General features: G+C 49.6%; 1 protein-coding gene across 2 annotated transcripts in view; it reads right to left on the bottom strand.

Annotated features, from left to right (window-relative positions):
- NCOR2 (nuclear receptor corepressor 2) overlaps nucleotides 1-17,512 on the bottom strand; it is a 224,543-nt gene extending 207,031 nt beyond the window's left edge. For both annotated transcript variants that reach the window (XM_088176263.1, XM_088176264.1), the window contains exon 1: nucleotides 17,217-17,512. The gene's annotated coding sequence lies outside the window, so the exon portion shown is untranslated. The remainder of the gene's footprint in view (nucleotides 1-17,216) is intronic.
- Between the last annotated feature and the right edge of the window lie 237 nt (nucleotides 17,513-17,749).

Below are 17,749 nucleotides of genomic sequence, written 5' to 3'. Positions count from 1 at the left end.
TGCTTTTTATACTTTTATAATGCTTTTTATAGCAGATTCACTGGTGAAGGATCACAGCTGACCCTCCACTGAAAGGAGCAGAGCATCAGGCAACTTGTGCACACTACAAGGAGCAGGATGAGAGTGGGTGGATCAAACTCCAGCTGCTGGAAAAAAGTCACTTCTTGCTCTGTAGAAGACACATGAGCCACCAACTCTGGGGACAGCAGAGCAAGGCTAGGCTTGAGCACATCCTGTAAGCCCACCTTTCAGATATACACTCCCCAACCTCTCAGCTGGGAAGCAGAGAAAATACTTGAGCTGTTTTTGGGGCAAATGTCGCAATGGGGTGCACAACGCTGCCTCCCCACACCTCCCCAGTCCGGGCTCTGGCATCACAAAGTACTCAGGTGCTCTACAGCACTGTCATTTACTAGAACCAGATAGTATCACATTTCCTTCCTCCTACCCCACGTAGGATGAAAAAACACCATCAAGACAACCTGAGAAAAATGTTTCAAACCTTAATGCGTAAGGTTTGGCTTTTAACTCCACACACAGCCATTCCAGCCAGTCACCTGCACAGTGAAAAGAGCTGATCCCACCTAATTCCCCTGCATTTTAACAAAGAGCTGCTGTGCAAGTGCTGCACTTCTTAACAGCTCATTCCTGCACACACAAGTGTGAAAACTTGGTGCTGGCTTTACCAGAACTGGATTACAACAAGCACCTTTTAGGAGGCCAAAGGACAGAGGGAGAGCTGGGGCCATCAGCCCCCCCAGCATGGTGGGATGCTGCCAGAGCAGCCAGAACCCAGGCCAGGCACTGGAGCATGAGGACACAGGGCAGGTGGCAGGGCACAGAAAGGCAGCTGCAGGCTGAGAGCCTGCAGGGAAACTCAAGAAGCGTGGTGTAAATACTGTATGTGCCTGGAGCCAGAAAGCTCAGCGAGGGCTGTGTGTGGCATTTCCTGAAGGTTACCTCTAATAAGTGCTGTCAGCTTGCCAGCCTTCGACTGTCTGCTGAGTCCTTCTGTGGGAAGCACGGCACAGCCCAGACCTCTGTGGCATTGTCACAATCTGTGACAGCAAGAGCTCAAAAAAAAAAAAAAAATAAAATAAAATTCCTCCCACGCAGCACAGACAAAGCAGGTGTGGGACAGCAGGGCAGGCAAACCCACTGTCATGTGGCAAGGGTGGAAAGGCTCCTCTCCTCTTGCCAATGCCTGGTCACACACAGAGCTGCTTGCTGAGCACTGTGTGTGTGCTGCAGCAGAGGGGAGGGGGCAGAGGCTGATGGAGGGAGGCAACCCTGTGCCCCGGGCAGGTGGCCCAGGCTGTCCTGCCCTGCAGCCCTGCTGTGCTCACAGCTGCTCAGCTCATCCCAAGGGATCGGTGTGGCTGAGATCAGAGCTCTCTCGTCCTCCACCACCTCCCTCACCCTTGCAGAGGGCTGGGCACTGCAAGCACCCTGTGCCACAGCACGGCAGCACACATTTGTCTGCAGTCATTCTCTAGCTGCCACCAAAGACATTATCCTGGCCCTCCCCACTCATTTACAGACAAGGCATCTTCATCTATTCCCAGGTGTTTTCTGGTTCTCAGGGTGAAGTTTACTCTCAGCTTCTGGGCCTTTCCAGCCCTGTGCTCACAGCCCACCGGTGAAGTGGATCTGCTCTCTGCTGCTCTTCAAATCATCTGCTGAGCTCAGTGTAATAACTAACACAGGGGCTTGCAACCAAGCCATGGGGCACCAGCCTCTCCAGCAAGGACACCAGGCTTTCCTGAAAAAGCAGAAATGCCCACAACTCCTCTTGCTGAGCCTCTGCCTCAACCTCTTTTCTTGTATTTTTTTTTCAGAGGACAGCTCCAAACACAGCACTGGAAATAAATGCCAGTGGTAAGTAGGCAGTATACACCAGATAACAAACACAGCAGTTGTGAGCAGAGCACTCAGGAGATCTGTCATTCCAGTTTCCAGAAGAGAGAAAAAAAAAAAAAAGCCACAGTTCAAGGCCTCTTTGGTTACGTAAACTTCATTTCCATGTCTTTTATCACTGATAAGATAAGCCATTGCTCAAGTTCAAGTTCTGTATCAAGTAAACCATGATAATCCTCTTAGGAATTCCCCATGCCCCAGCTTGAACAGACCTGCAGAAAAGAGCTTAAGGGGTTGCCTTCAGCTTAAAAAAAGAAACACACAAGCACACAGCCACAGACTTATTTACAACGTAGGCAAATTTGGGGCCTCCAGTATAGAGCACTGGAGGCTTATACAGCTCTGTCTGAATAAGGGATCTACTTCTGCCCCAGTTCATAAATGCTACAAGCTACTACTTGGTCATGCATCACTCAGCTGAGCACCAGCCTGGAGATGATTGCCTTCCAAGGAGGATTCCTTGCAGCGATAAGAATCCAGAGGGTCAGACCCCAGAAGAAATTAAACTGATTCACAACCAGTCACACACACTTTGTCCTGGATTAGAGCAACTTTTTCAGGCAGCTGTATTTTTTTTTATCACAGCACAGGATAATTTTATATCCTTTAATGCTGGTAGCAGAATTACAGTGATTTTAAGCAATTACTGCCCCGCTTCGGGTACAAGATGTTAAACTCACCAAGACCACCTCCTTCTGTACTTTACCGTCAAAACACCCAGATGCCAAACATCACTGTCTGTATTTGTTAAGAGGATGATTTGATCCAATCTAGCAACTGACTATATTTACAAACCACTTAAATATGCACTCACACACCCCGCACTGCAACACAAAAGGCCATTTCATAAATACCTGATTGCAAGACAGATGACAGCAATAAGCAGGCACACAAACTCTTGCCCTCCTCTCTGCTGCTCATCATCAGGACACAAATTACCTGGGCCAGCAATTTTATCACAGCATCTTCCAGGGAACCAACTTAGCCTGAAGGCAATCAAGGCCAACATTTGAAGCTTAATATTTTACTTCTCAGGGCTGCATCTGGCCACCCCCAGCACAAACTCATCCAGCAACCACAAAGCTGGAAGGGCACAGCATTAAACCCTCCTAAACCAGCGGCTGCCAGAAGATCAAGGCACAAGGCAGTGGCTAACATCTGAAATTAGTGCTTAAAATGCAGATTTTCTTCAGGCAGCCCAATGGGCTCCTGGTGCCCACAACTGTTTCTTACATATTTCCAGCTACCCTGAGTTTTATCCCTCTGAGAGTTTCTCTCCATTAGGGTCTTTCACACATCTCTCACTCGAGCTAAAAGATGCAGCATATCAAACAAAACACATCTCTCTCCTTCCCACCAGGAACTTCAAGATCCTTTAGCACTGACTGACAAACCACAATATTGTGGGAAAGGCTGTTTTCAGATCAGCTGCTGGAAGAGCTCTTCCAAGGTAGCAGCTGAATTCAAATCACACACCAATTAGCTCAGGGGGATTTGTATGTTTTTCTTTCAGGAAACCTATTTGAAAACAAAACAAAAGAGGAGGAAAAAAAAAATTGTTTAAATCTCATTAAAATCTCTCAAACTGTGTCACAAGCATGCCACATTTTCTACTGAAGAAAACAGGAGCAGCTTTAACTAGTTTCCCCTCATCAGACGGAATTTTGTCCTTTAAACCCTCCTGCTGTGTTCCCCCAGCTCCAAGAAGATAACACAGAGGTGCAGGGCAGTACAGACCTGCCCAGCACCACGCAGCAGGTACAGCACTGTGCCAAACTGCCTGCCTCTGTCCCATACCTTTCCCACAAAATGAGGATTTTCCACACCACTCTCCTTAGGTTTTCTCCTCTCCCCTCAAGGCCACATGCAGATGACCGTGCTGCTTTTTTTCTGAAGCCAGTGCCAATGAGGCCACTGCATTCGTTATCCAGCGGGATAATGACAGAGTGCAATTCAGTCAACAGCAAATCCTCCCCAGGGAGATGCCCTCTGACCTTCCCTGAGCTGGGGGATGAACGCAGACAGCCAGATCTCAGACAGGCGGCAGAGCTGAGTGAATAATTCCTAATGAATCCTTTCATCTCTTCTTTTGTTTTGGGGAAGGGAGGGAGTGGGTGAAAGGAAATAGTTTGGTACTATCCACCAGCAGAAAATTATTTTCTAGAGCTACCCCCAAATCACTGTCATCTGAAAAACATTTTTCATGGCTTCTGCACAGTACGTGAGCACTGAACACAGGCTGCTCTCTGCAGAAAAGCCCCTTGTGCAGACAGCCAGTCTGGGGGAGAGGGGAGCAACAGCCAAAGACACAGCAAGAGCAGGGATGCTGCTGGAAGCCTCCCTTAAAATCACCCTCAGGCAGGCAACTGGGAGTTAATCTAAGATATCCACTCAAAACACATTTTTTGCCAACGAAATTCAGTTCCACTGACACATCAGCAAACGCGTGGAGGACAAGAAAGTTCATGAAATGAGGCCCACAGAAAGGCAGGATCTTACCTCTCTGCACATGTCACTCTGCCCTATCAATTTTCTCTCATTTTCCAAGCCACAAGCTGTAGGGATAACAAGGATGCGATAAAAGCGGATTTATTTTTTCCCCCAACAAAAAGAAGCAATTCTCCATTTCTCCGGTGTGAATTCAGCTGTAGAATTCAGTTTAGCAGCATCTCCTGAACGCTCCGTGTCACCCAGAGGTATTACAGTAAATAAAAGTGGAAAAACAACTCCCAACTCCGAGATCTCAGAGCTGCTTCACAAGCTTGCAGGCAGCACCCCGACCCATGGGCACTGCTCCCCATCACTTTTAGCCACTGAGTTTTTATTCCCATCTCTCAACTGGTCCTGCCATCAGCCGTGTCTGAAGCAGTCACTTGCAGCATTTACAGGGATTTAGCCTCAGCAAGCCCCACCTCAGACTGTGGGTTATACCGGGAACAGAAATCACACAGAAGGACCACGGTCGTGAGATGCTCCCACCCCATTCCCAGACAAATGAACTGACGTGAACCTACACGCTTAAACAGAGCTTGGCTCGTGTATTTATATAGATGCCAAATCCCAGGGATATCAGTGACAATCTCTTCCCCAGTAAAACCTGATTACAGCTCTGGACTCTTTAAAGCCCCCCCCTGCCACCTCCCTGTCACCCTGAGCATCACGGGGAACAGCCAGCAAACCCCTCCAGGTGCCTGGCACAGCAAGGGTTACAATGCCAATGATGAAGCAGATCTTCAAAGGAAAAAAAAAAACAAAAAAAAACCCACAAGAGTCCTGGTCAATGACTGACCAGTGTAATAGCTCAGGCTACTATCATGTGCTCTTCTCACACCACATTTGTTTGCTGGGCTGCCCAAGAGGTTTCCAAGGGTCAAACACGAGGTCATCAGCTTTGCTGAAAAATATAAAAAGCTAGAACTGCAAGTAAGGAAGGTCCCAGTACTTACAATTAAAGCTAAAACGACATGAAAATGCAAATCCTCTAAGTTTATACATACCAGAGGCAGCATCAAAAAGGAGAAGAAAAAAGAAAAAGATCTTAGGGTTTTTGAAGATCAGACCTTCTCAACATTTAGTAATCCACAAAAAATTCTGACCAGCCTCAAGGACCAAGAGTGGCTGTGGAAAGCAAAACCTTGCTTTCAGGCTATTTTGAGAAGCACTCACAAGGTTTATCCCAGAAACTGCTTTCTGCCTACTCAGATTTCTCAACTGAGCCGATCACATGGTGTTTCGATGGACTGCTGGAGACACTTGAGAATAGCAGAGCTGCCTGCTGCTATCTGCCTGGCACAGGGTGGTTTTTAATTGAGGCTGAACTCTTAAGTCCCTGCTGCAGTCTGCAGCTCCAATCACTGAAATAATAATTAAACCCAGGAGAAACAGTGCAAAGCAGCAATGCCTTCAACTAGTACATTAAGATGAAGGAACCTGAAGATGTGCACAGACATCTCCAGGATGTGCTGTTTTGTTTCAAGCATGAGGATTTCACAGATTTTTAAACAGGAAGTCAGGGTGGCAGAGATCCTTCTGTGCAGAGATAGGAGAAATGCAGGAAAGCATCCACTTTCACCTCATCCAATCCAAGGAAGAAATCAAAGCAAGTTTTTCCCATCCGAGTTTGGGACCCTCCTTTCATGGGAATCAGAGATTACCAAGAGAGGGGAAATGCAGAGCAAGAGACTGATCTGACTGATTTGAGCCATCCTCCCCAATTCAAATTAACCTGGGAAAGAAACCTGTGAAAGAAACCACTCTGAAAAAAGTCTGTGCTGGCTCTGGAGGTTGCTGGAGGATCAGACAACACAAGTTGGGCTCTGAAATCCGAGGGGAGAGACTCAGCCTGGAAACGACTCTCCATTAGGTTAATTAGTCAAGTTTGATGTATCCCAGTCGGTTACCATGGCCACAGGAGCTGAAGAATAATGCTTTACACAGATTTCCTTGTGTGGGACCGGGGACAGGGGAGCTCATCCAGCCCCTCCAGGCGCCCTGGCCGGGCAGGGAGGAAGGAAAGAACCTGGCACCCTGGGTTCTGTGCCAACACCCTGGGCTGGGCTGCTCACAAACACTCCCTGGAGCTGTTCCTTGTCCATGCACCATAAGGCTGCTAAAAATAGCGCCTGAGCTCAACCAGGTTAATGACACATCAAGAAGATGCATTTGCACGTAGAAATAAACAGAATGCACATTGAGTTCTGCCCTCCACCTGGATTTTGGTTCTGAGTGGGGGAGAGAAAAAAAAATATATATATATCAGAAAGCTGCTCTGTTTTCTCTTAAAAAGTCAATCTGTCAAAGAAGTGACAGAAAGCTGTCCATCTCCCCAAACACCATGTCAAATACAGCTGAAGCTTGTCTCAATTTCAGAGCCTGGAAAGAGACCGCAGTATATTACAAACAAACAAACATTTTAAGTGTCATTAGTTACACGATGAGCAACATCATGTCAGTTGCTTACAACCCTACTCTGCAGCAAACACTCACACCCAGGCACCAGCACACATGAGTAAAATGTACTGCAACTTCAGCAACAGCAGCAGATTTAGAAAAGAGTGGGAGAGAAAAAGCAATTTGTAATTCAGCAAGGCTCCTGTGGCAGAGCAGTTTTAAACTCCCTGGAGAAAAGGACCCTCCTCTCACTCTGTGTTCATCAGGTGCCTCACTGAGCCAGGAATGATGCCTGCAGGAGCTGCCACACAGCACAGGGGGCGATTTCTGCCCAACTCTGCTCTCCATCAGTTTGCTGTGGATATGCAGGGCCACGGCACAAAAGCACAGGTCACTTGAGCACAGCCAAGCCTCACAGAACAAAGGTGCTGCAGCAGACAGCCAGAACAAAGCAGCAACAATGTGAAAAACCCAAGCCCTGCCCAGGAGGAACATTCCCAGCCACCACTCTGAGCCAAGCACTTCATTTCCAGCCCACAGCAAAGGAGCAAAATGCCACAGCCCTTCTCAGGTGCCCAGATCCCGGCAGAAGTGACTGAACTGCCACAACACTGCCCGAGCTTGACTCCAAGCTGGAAGTGCTGCAGGAACACCCACAGAACCCTACCGGGGGTCTGAATCACCTCTGCAAAATTGGCTGCTGTGTCCCATGCTCGAGAGAGACAAGTGACATGTCTGCAGAGAAGTTTGGAAGGGAATTTCAGTCCTGTGAAATTCACTGCTGCAAAAGAAAGGCTTGGAACACAAGCAGGTTGTGTAAGCTACAGCCACTCTTCCCTGATTTCAGGCCCTGTGTCCCCTGGCTCCACATCTGTCCTTGCAGCACCAATACTTTCAACAAAGCAGTGCTGACTTCAACAAAACCATGACTGCTTGGTGAAGACATTCATGCAGCCACTCAAGTCAGAAATAACAGGAGAGAGAAGCACTGTGATAGGAACATGCTGAGAGGCAGCGAGGTGGCAAACTCCTTCAACCAGCACTACAGCCAAAGTCCCCAATTTCAGAAATACAGCTTAAACGAAGTGAGCCAGATGCTGTGAAAAAGGGGAGCAGGAATCAGCCTGGTTTGACAACCCCAACCCCTCCAAGAGCTACAATTCAGCTCCACCTTTCTCAAAAAGTTAATGTTCAGCTGTTAGCCTCCCCCCTTCTCCGCACATGCCTTAAATAGTTTCCTGATACAGATTTCTCTGTTACACTTACCAAAAAAACTGGGAGATGGCCATGTGACAGGAGCACAGGACACGGAGAAGACCATTTGCTTCTGTAACTAATTGTTCTGCCCCCTCAACACACACCAAACTGACTTGGCAAGGCTGCAAGGCGAAGCTGTTGTATTTATTTACACTTTTTTTTCCCTGCTGGTTAACAGGTTTCGTAAAGCAGATTGCAAATGGCCAAGACAGCACGGGCACCTTTATCAAGTTTTGCATAAAGTGGAATGAGCGAAGAAGAGCAGAGACGGCAGCATTCCTGGCTGTGCCCTTTATAATATATATTTTAGCCTCGTTTACCTAAGAATTAATTGGCGAAATACTCGAGAAGTTGGTAAAGGCAAGTGTGAACACTCACTAATTTCTGGCTGCAGCCTTTTTACCCTAGGGATCAGCGTCTAAAAACAAAAGCAGCGATGTGCAGACTGCGTGCTCAGAGCAGGGGAGCGCCTGGAGCGGCAGCAAGGATGAGGAGCCGTGCATGGACACGTTCTTCCCGCAGCAGCCCGGCTCTGCACACACCTTCCAACTCAGCCAAAGGTTCAAGGTGTTTCCGCATGAAACGAGGAACTGCGGCGAGGCAAACACAATAATACATTGTGTGGCGACTGAAGCCTCCTGCTGAGGAGAAATCCACAGACATTTGAAAAGCACAACCGAACAAAACGCAGAGAAGAAAAAAAAAAAAAAATAAGACACAGATGGAGCTTAAGGCTCTCGTCTCATTGAAGCAGACCAAAACTCACTCTGCCTTTGGCAGGGGAAGCAGGAGCAGCCAGGGTGCTTGTGTCTGCCTCTGCAGCACGACTCCTCCACCTCAGGGCAAAGCAAATCCCCCATTTCTCAGCCTTCTCTGCTGCTGGCACAGTTTAAGGGCATTCACAGAAGTGCGTGAGATTTCACAAGCGCCAGTCTCAGTGGAGAAGATGCAAACCTCAGCTCTCCACAGTGAGAGAGTTAAAATAAAAACACAACCCTTAAGGTACATGCTGACTTCTCTCTTTACTTCTGTTTCATAATGCTGGAGAAAACCCAAAACTCTGCAGTGTTTCTCACTCCAACACCACACAGCCCTCAGGAACGCTGCTGGCAGCTGGCTGGGTCCTGGACCAAAACCACAGCAGCTCTTTATGTGCATCTCAAGACACGTAGACATCAATAACAAAAAAAAAAAAGAAAAAAATAAAAAACCCCACCCCAACAATCTTTTAGCAGCAACCCTGTCAAGATATCAAAGTAAAGCCAAAACTAAAACCTACAAATGAAGCAAAAAAAATAGAGAGGAAGAAGAAAAAAAAAAGGGCTGGCTGACACCTCCTATACATGCTGTCAGCAGGATCATTTGCTCCAAAAATAAGGATGCTCAACACATCTTAACTGATGACATGACAACTGCTTCACGGTCCCAACACCAAAGTTGCATAAAAACCTCTGAATACCCATTGCCTTGCAGCTCAGTAAAAAACAAGCACTCGTACTCACTCAGAGCAAGCAGCAGACACCGTGTGCTGCTCCTCAGGAAGATTTTCTGCTCTTCATTTCCACTCGAGCATCCTCTCAGGCTGCAGAGAAGCCTTTTACCCCCTGCACCCTTTGCCAGTCACGCTCAGCAGCTCCAGCCACCAGGCTGCTGCTGAGCTGCCTGTGCCAACAGCATGCAAAAATATCTCAGCTGTAGCTCTGGATCCCAAACAGCTCCACAGAGCAAGAGCACAAAGGGAGCAATATTAACCCCAGGTCCCCCCCAGACTGCAGCCACCAAGCTCCTGCAGAGCCTGGGTATGCTCAGGCTGCCTCATCAGCACCTCCCCAATAAGTGACATTTAAGACTAGAAAGCCTTCAATGAGAATTCTGAAGGCTTTTTCCACTGCCGGTTCAGAGAGTTTTCCCAAAACACCGAACACACGGATTCCTGTAATGCAGACTTCGCTGCGTTTTATTTCTTTGACAGTTTTTAATCACCTCTGGTCTAGCACTTGGAAATTATTATTCACACACACAACAGGAACAAGGCTGCGGGGAAACATGAATTTCACTGGCCTGCCTGGTTTTGTCTGTGGACACCACCTCACATATTACCAAATCAAAACAAGCCGGCCAACTTGAGCGTGAGGGGGAAATGAAAGGGCAGACCGGTGACCTAGAAATGAAGCTGACACTCTGGCATGAGCTTGAAACTCCGCAGCAAAAGGGGAAAAAAATAAAAAGCTCTAACTGCTTTCAAGATGGGGCTTGAAAAGTTTATTAATGGAATTATATGATGTGGTACCCACAGAAAAGCAAAGACTTGATCAAGGAGGTTTTTCCAATGGGAAAGAGTCATCCCTTTAGCTAAACACAAGAAACTCTTACGTCAAAGAGGGGATATAGTTATTTAAAGTTCAGATGCCATAAAAACCGCCCCTACCAAACCACTGGAGAATACAGTTCTGGTACCAAACACCACTGCTGTGACACACACCCAGGATTTACACATCACATGATGGAACAAACTGCATGATGGTAACAGCATGGGCTTGAGGAGGCAGCAGACAAAGATTTAAGGCTTCAAGCAGTGCATCAGGAATGCCACAGTCACAAGTCTCAGCACTGATCCAACGCAGACTCACCCTGCCAGGTGTAACTGGTTCAAGGAGGGTGTTAACAAGTTACCTTTGTTCCAGCAAGTCTCGGGCTTGAGCGAGTAATGTCCGTATCACCAGCATAAACTGGCACGGGATCCACATCGCCCTCCAGCAAGGCTGACACCAGAGCCTTCGTGAGCCAATATCCAGCCCAGGCTCTGCCTGCACCACCAGGTAATCCAGTGTAAATCACTGGGGGGCTCACAGCCTTCCAAAACCAGCTCCTTGCAACATCACACCAAGGAGATCACGCAGCCTCGGCAGTAAACACTCACACAAAAACGCTTGTGCTGCAAGAGCCAGGTGCTGATAAACCATGTGCTCACCAGGGTTCCTGCAGCACTGCAAGGTTTGAGAAGTTTGCAGAGGCCAAAGACTGAGCTATTTATGAAGTGATCAAGTACCATGCAGCGGAGATCTGGTCTCATAAAAATTTAGCCGCTGGAGTAATTTTATAAGGTTTTAAAATATTTTCAGAAGAAAGCCAACTTTCCATTGTTTGCCACAGCTTGTTAGAAGCCCACACATCCCGCAGTGTAGAGGAAAAGACACCCTCCACCCTCTCCAGCCAGCACTGCACGGCTGGAGGCACAGGCAGATTTTCAGAAAGCCTGACTTTGCCTGTCATCCTACTCAGCAATTCAATTCTCCCACCACATCCCACCGACACCCAAGCACGGGGTTCTGTCCTTCACCATGCTGTGTTGCAATAATCAGGCCCCAGTTCTTTACACAACCACCTAAGCCTCCAGACCTTGCAATTAAACACTCCCTGAGGAGGATGAAACCTGCCCACCTGGGAGACAGCGAGTCCTCAGGGACTGATCACAGACGATGGGATGATCTGCACCAGGAACCTTCCCAAATCCTGTCATCCTCCACCCACGGGCTGACACATTTCTTTCCTTCTGCCTTCTTCAACACAGAGACAAGGAAGAGCACACTGCAAACTGCTCTCCTGCCCTAACATGCACAGGACAAACCCAAACCGTGCTGCTTAGGGAGCTGGTAGGCAATATTTAGGTACCAGCACAGAGCACCAGCCATAGCCTGCAGAAAATAAGGGTTTAGAAGATGTACAAGTCCCAAAAACAACACGATAGATGGTCAAGCCACTGGAGTATTTATTCAGTTTACAGCCAGTTCCCTGAGCAGGCAGAGGGAAGCACACCCAACTGCAGGAGTTAACTTCCCACAAGTTTGGGCTGAAACTGCATTTCTGGGCACCGCCACTCTGGCCAGTGTTACACCAGGAAAACAATGCTAAATAAAGATTACGTGGAGTGGTATTATGTAAATAACTCTCTTCCACAATGAAAGGATAACCCTAGACTGCTTGGTTAGTTATTAACCCAGGGGCCAGCGCCGCAGAGAGGAAATCCTGCCGGCTCTGCCTCCCTCCCTGACACACGCACCACCCACCGGGAGAGCCACAGCCTCCAGAGACAATGCCCACACCATCCCCGCATGCTGGCACTCTCCTCACATCACCGCCCACAGCAGGAAAACTATTTGGACCCCACCACATTGTCTCCTCCCAGCCTCATTACTGCTCAGCCTGGCCCCCTTCCTCCTCATCCTCCTCCTCTCACCACGAGCAGGACATGAAGGGTTCCCTGCACTCGGATGGGAGCACACTCCTCGACACATCCCTCCTCTTCAAGGCTTTCCCTTCCCCACTGGAGCCTGCCTTTGCTTGCACATCTTCTTCTGCCCAGAATAACTTATTCGACCTTTCTGCATCCATTTCTCCCTGCAACCTTCCTCCTGCCTTGGCCTCACGTCTGAATGCTTTATGTTTGTCGTACGATTTTAAATCTGTCAGCAATTCATCCATCTGCCACCTCTTGGGTTTTTAATGCCGCAAAACGTTCTGGGATACAGCCTTGCATAAACCTCTTGGTGGAAAATTAAGCTGTACCTCGTTCAGAAACTAAACTGGCTTTGAGATCATTTCTTTCCAAGGTGCTGGGCTGTTTCAAAGACGGGCTTCTTCCCTACAGCGAGCAGAAAAGCCATGATGCTATCCGGTCTAAAATAAACATTATGGGAGCGGCGATAAGGGGAAATATTCCAGCTGACTAAGAGCAATGTGGGTTCAAATCCAAGCGTAAGCTGATATTGCTTGTAATTTGTTCCCAAGCCAAAAACACAGTCTGGGAGTGAAAAAATGGAAGGCATTAAACAACAAGCAGCGTACTCAGCGACTCTGAAAAACTTCAGCATTTCCATTTACGTTATTATTTTTTTAAATAACCTTCAGTTTCACGGATCATAAAGTTAATTTGGAGTAACTTCCCTTCCCTGTAACTAGACAGAGCTGCTATCCTTTACATTCATTAATGTTTGCTCAGTGCTCCGCAGCTATAAAGAGAGCACTAACCATTATCAGCATCCTCCAATGCGCCCAGCAGGCACAAAACCACTGCTGTGCTCTCCCTGTGCCCCAGATCCCCTCCAGCCCCAGCAGTGTGGGAACAATCACAGTCAGGGCCACCTATTTCCACCTTCACTGCTTTTCTTCCAGTGCCAGTCACCTCTGCAGGCAGGGCTCCTCTCTGGGCCTCTCCAAGCCAGATTTGGATCAGCAGCCAGGCACACTCTGCTGGCAGCAGGGTCTGCAGCAATCGGTGCCTGTTCTCGCCTGCCCACCCTCAGCCAGGTCACATTTCTCAGCTTCACACAGTCAAAGAGCACTGCCTGCTCACCAGAAACATCCCCTCCTGGGGCACCCTGCTCACCTGTAATAAGGAACAATCCACACCCCAGAGAGACTCCAGCTGGCAAAGGCAGGTTGGCAGGAACGAAGAACTGGTGGCCTTGAGAAGGGAAGTGACAAGTAGGATGGGCAGCAGGACTGGGGGTACAGCCCAGATTTCTCAATTCCCAGTATAGTCCCACTGCTGCCTCATTCTCAGGTCAGGGATCACTTCCCAAAACTGACAAACCACTCATTTCCTTCTGCTCTTCTGTCTTCCCTTCCTGCCAGATCCGTCCCTCACTCAGACCAAGCTTTTACATTTTCATGCCCTCTGTTCTGGAGCTCCAGCTCCCTCTTCAATCTTCTTTTTGAGAAGCATCTCTGCTCTAGTCATGCTCATTAAATGACACACATTTCCATTTTCTACTGCAAAGATCTTATCCCTTGACATTACAGGGCAAATCAGAGACCTCAACATCTGTGTGCCAGCACAAGCCCAGCCATAAATAGCAACTCTGAATCGCTTTCCTATGTGGATACACAGCAAGAGCCCCTCAAAGCTGTGCAGGAGCCTGTGCCACAGCAGCCTAGATGAGAATCCATGACCTCACAATGCCCAAATCCTTAAGCAGCTGCAAAAGCCTCAGTCACTAATCAGAGAGGCGACTGGGCGCTGCTGTGCCTCATTTCCAGCTCCATTAGAGCTGACCCTGCTCTCCACTGAAAACTCTCAGCAAAGACTAAAGCAAGCCACAGTTCCTACAAAAGCAACTGCACAAAAATAACAGTTCTCCTAAGAACACCCCGGCCTGGATTTTCCATCCCTGTGCACCCCTGCAGCTAAGCCCATGGTCTGCATTTGGGGACCACTGCTCACAAAACCCAGGGGGAACCAGCACTTGGCCACTGGGAGTAACAAGCCCTCACAATGAACAAGCAAAGCACTCATGGAGAAAGAAACTCTTCACCAGCTCTCCAGCAGACTTGCTCTGACACATTGAACTTCACATAACCCCACCAGCCTCAGTTTTCTGACTTGTGAAGCGATCTGGTCAAAATGAAACATTGGGTTAGGGATGGGGAGTAATGCACCCCAAATGCCCTCTCCAACCCATTCCCCTTCACAACTGCTCAAATGAGCCACCCAACACCCACCTCCGAAAATTTACCAATTTCATCCTCCTTTTGTATCGTGAAACTGACAAGATCGTAACTTTCCTTCCCCCCCACAGGGCCATGAAGATGATGGGATTTCAGGCACATCAATTACAGTTGGTTACAAACAGGTTTGTCCCAGGACAGCCAGATTGCAAAAGGGACTGTATTGCAGCAGAGGCCACTAAAACCCTGAACCAGCAGTGGGAGGAACACTGGGAGCCACCAAGGGGGACAAACAATTTTCAGCCATGTCACAAAAGATGAAGATATCCGTATGACCCAATTCCAGCTAGTGCAGTCCAGAGCTGCCGTGGAGATGAAACGGGGAGCTCTCAACACGTGCAGCTATCAGCACAGCTGCATGCACACCATCACTGCCAATCATAACAAAACTGCCTTCACCAGACTGGATCTCCTAATTACAAGACGGGAACACGGCCTGAACCAAACCCTCTTTGGATTTAACCAGGGATTAGTGCAACCTCCACTGGAGGCAGCTTGGTTCGAATCCAGCCACAGCCATTAGCAAGTGAAAGGTATTGCCAAGCAGCAGCTGCTTGGTGGCTTGCATGAAACGAGTTTATGGTTTCAGTGCAGATCCTGTCGCAAAAAAAAAAAAAAAAAAAATGCCAGTCACCTCCCTGGAGCTCCAAGGTGTGAAGGCAGAGGCACCCAGGGCTGGAGATGCTGACGTGGGAGGTGTTCCCACACGGGCTCAGGACCAGCTCGGCAGAGCCAGCCCTGACCTCCGCAGGGCTTTCAGAACCAGGTATGTTTTGCAACTTGGCAGAAACACAGGGCTAAGTAACAGAAACCACCACCCACATGAAGCCAGAAGAACAAAGTACCAGTGTTTTCCTGCCCCAGACATGTGCGTGCCCCATCTCCTCTCTCACACCAAAAATAGCTTCTACTTTTTCCCTTTTGGCAACAACAAACCGAGGTTTGAGTGCATTTGCTTTCAATAAACTAAACACGTTTTGCAAGAGTCTCTCTCACAGTGAAACTTACTCAACTGAAGTTATAAAATATTTGTCACAGACAAAACTTCCCTCCCGCGGCATCGTGGGACCCAACCCTGACACTCACTGAATTCCTCACCCAAGGCACAGGTCCTGCACAGAGCTGGCAGACCCAGGCACACGGGAGGCTTGAGATAAGTCCCAAAGTCAGCACTGAAACTCTGAGAATTAAGTACAATTTCATTAAAACCATCCAGGACCACACAGCTTCACTAGAACCCTTGAAGAGTTTTGTCATTACTTGCAGAAGACAGGGAAATGCTCACCCAGTTGTCCCAACTCACAGTGGTTCCCTTTATGAATCAGTAGTAGTACCAAATCTTTATCAGTAAAGCACATGGCAAACTTAAACTTAACCTTGCTGATAAAAAACCCTATACCAAATGGAAATGGAAAAACTCTCACCCCACACGACCAAGGAATAGCAGTGGAACAATATCACATCCACCAAGCTAATTAAAAACACCAGATTCAGCAAAACCCTGACGTTTTCAGGCACCCAGAGCGCCAACCTTTGCTTCATGGGAATATTGAGGGAGAGGTCGCCAAAAGAGTTCAACCCACAAACGCCTGCAAACCAAGGGATTAGGAAACACCCACTGCACAGATCACCTCCAGCAGCACTGTCCTCTCCCGCACATTCTTGAGCTGACCCAAAACACAAAGTTCAGGGAGCAGACAGCAGCCTCCAGCGCAGGCAGCAGTGCCTGCAGGCACGCTGGGCTTCCCGAGGGTTCAAAGCGCTGGAAGCAGGGATGGGTTTTTGTTAGGTCAACACGGCCCTGGCGCCCCAGGCAGCCCCAGCCCGAGTCCTGCAGGTTTTGCTGCTTCAGTGGTGTTGGCAGCAGCCCACATGGCAGGCAGCTGCCTGCACCCACTGCAGCCTGCTCTTTGTGCATTGTCAGGGCAAGGGAGCAGGAGGAAGGGCCGAGGGAAAAGACAGAACAGGAAATTATAAGAATCAACAGAAAAAAAAAAAAATAATTAGAGAAAAAAAAAAAAGCGATCACTCCAGGGACCGCAGCTGGGGTTCAGAGAAACGTGCACTTGTTGCCTGCAGACAGCAAGGCTGAGTTCCCTCCCGTAAATATTTACACAGCGAACACCGCACCGCCCGAGAAGCCAGCCCCGCAGCCCCGGCCGTGCCCAGGAGCCGCGGGCACGGCCGGGGGGCGCAGGGCCGCGCTCGGGGTCCCCCCGAGGCTCATTCATTGCTCCGGCTACCGACCCACCGTGCGGGGGGCAAGAGCTGCAAAATGCAGCGGGATCGGAAGAAAACAGGGGGAGAAAAAGAGAAAGGAAAGGGTAAGAAAAGGCCCTGGTGTGCCCCCACCCCGCGGAGGGATGTCCCCGCCAGTTTGCCAAGTGCGGGGCTCCCCCGCGCTCCCAAGCGGCGCGTTCCCTTGAGGCCAAATACAGCAAAATCAACAACAACAACAACAAAATTTAAAAAAAAAAAAAAAAAAAAGGGAAAGTTTCTCCCCGGCGAGCAGCTCCCGTGGCACATTTTCATTTTTACGTAACGCGGCCGCCTTTCCCCCACCTGCGGGGAGCGGAGCGGCCCCCCCAACCCAGCCCAGCCCGGCACCGGGGGCTCCCCCGGGGCTCTCCCCTCTCCCCACTCACCTAATCCCGCCGGCAGCTGCCGCCCCCCATCGCCGCCACCGCCACTGCTCCCGCTTCAGCGGCCGGCGGGGCAGCGCTGGGCGCGGGGATGCAGCCCCGCCATCTGCGCCGTGTTTATAAATCCAGAGCCATGGGGCTGCGAGCCGCGCCGTCCGCGTGTGTGTGCGTGTCTGTGTGTGTGTATGTGTGGGGCCGGGCCGCCCCTCGCCGCAGCGCCCAGCCCAGCCCAGCCCAGCCCAGCCCGGCGCTCGCTCGGTGGCTCGGTCGGGCTGTCGGTCGGTCCCTAAGGCCGCCCCGCAGCCGGCCGGGCGGGGCGGGCCGGGGCGGGGCCGCGCCGCCCGCGCGCATTAAAGGGACCGCGTGCGACCGCGCCGCCGAGCGCCCGGCGGGACCGCGACCGCGACACAGCATCCGTGTCACCTCCTGTGTCATCTCCTTCATTCCCCCGTTCACCCCCAGTGCCGCCGCCATCCCTGCCCAAGCTTTACCAGTGCCACCAGTCACCTCGGTGGTGCTGCCGCCCGCACCGCCGG

The sequence above is a fragment of the Sturnus vulgaris genome, chromosome 19 (assembly GCF_052056855.1).
Source record: "Sturnus vulgaris isolate bStuVul1 chromosome 19, bStuVul1.hap1, whole genome shotgun sequence".
Lineage (NCBI taxonomy): Eukaryota > Metazoa > Chordata > Aves > Passeriformes > Sturnidae > Sturnus > Sturnus vulgaris.
Note: the sequence above shows the minus strand (reverse complement) of the source record. Positions and strands in the feature narration are given on the sequence as shown.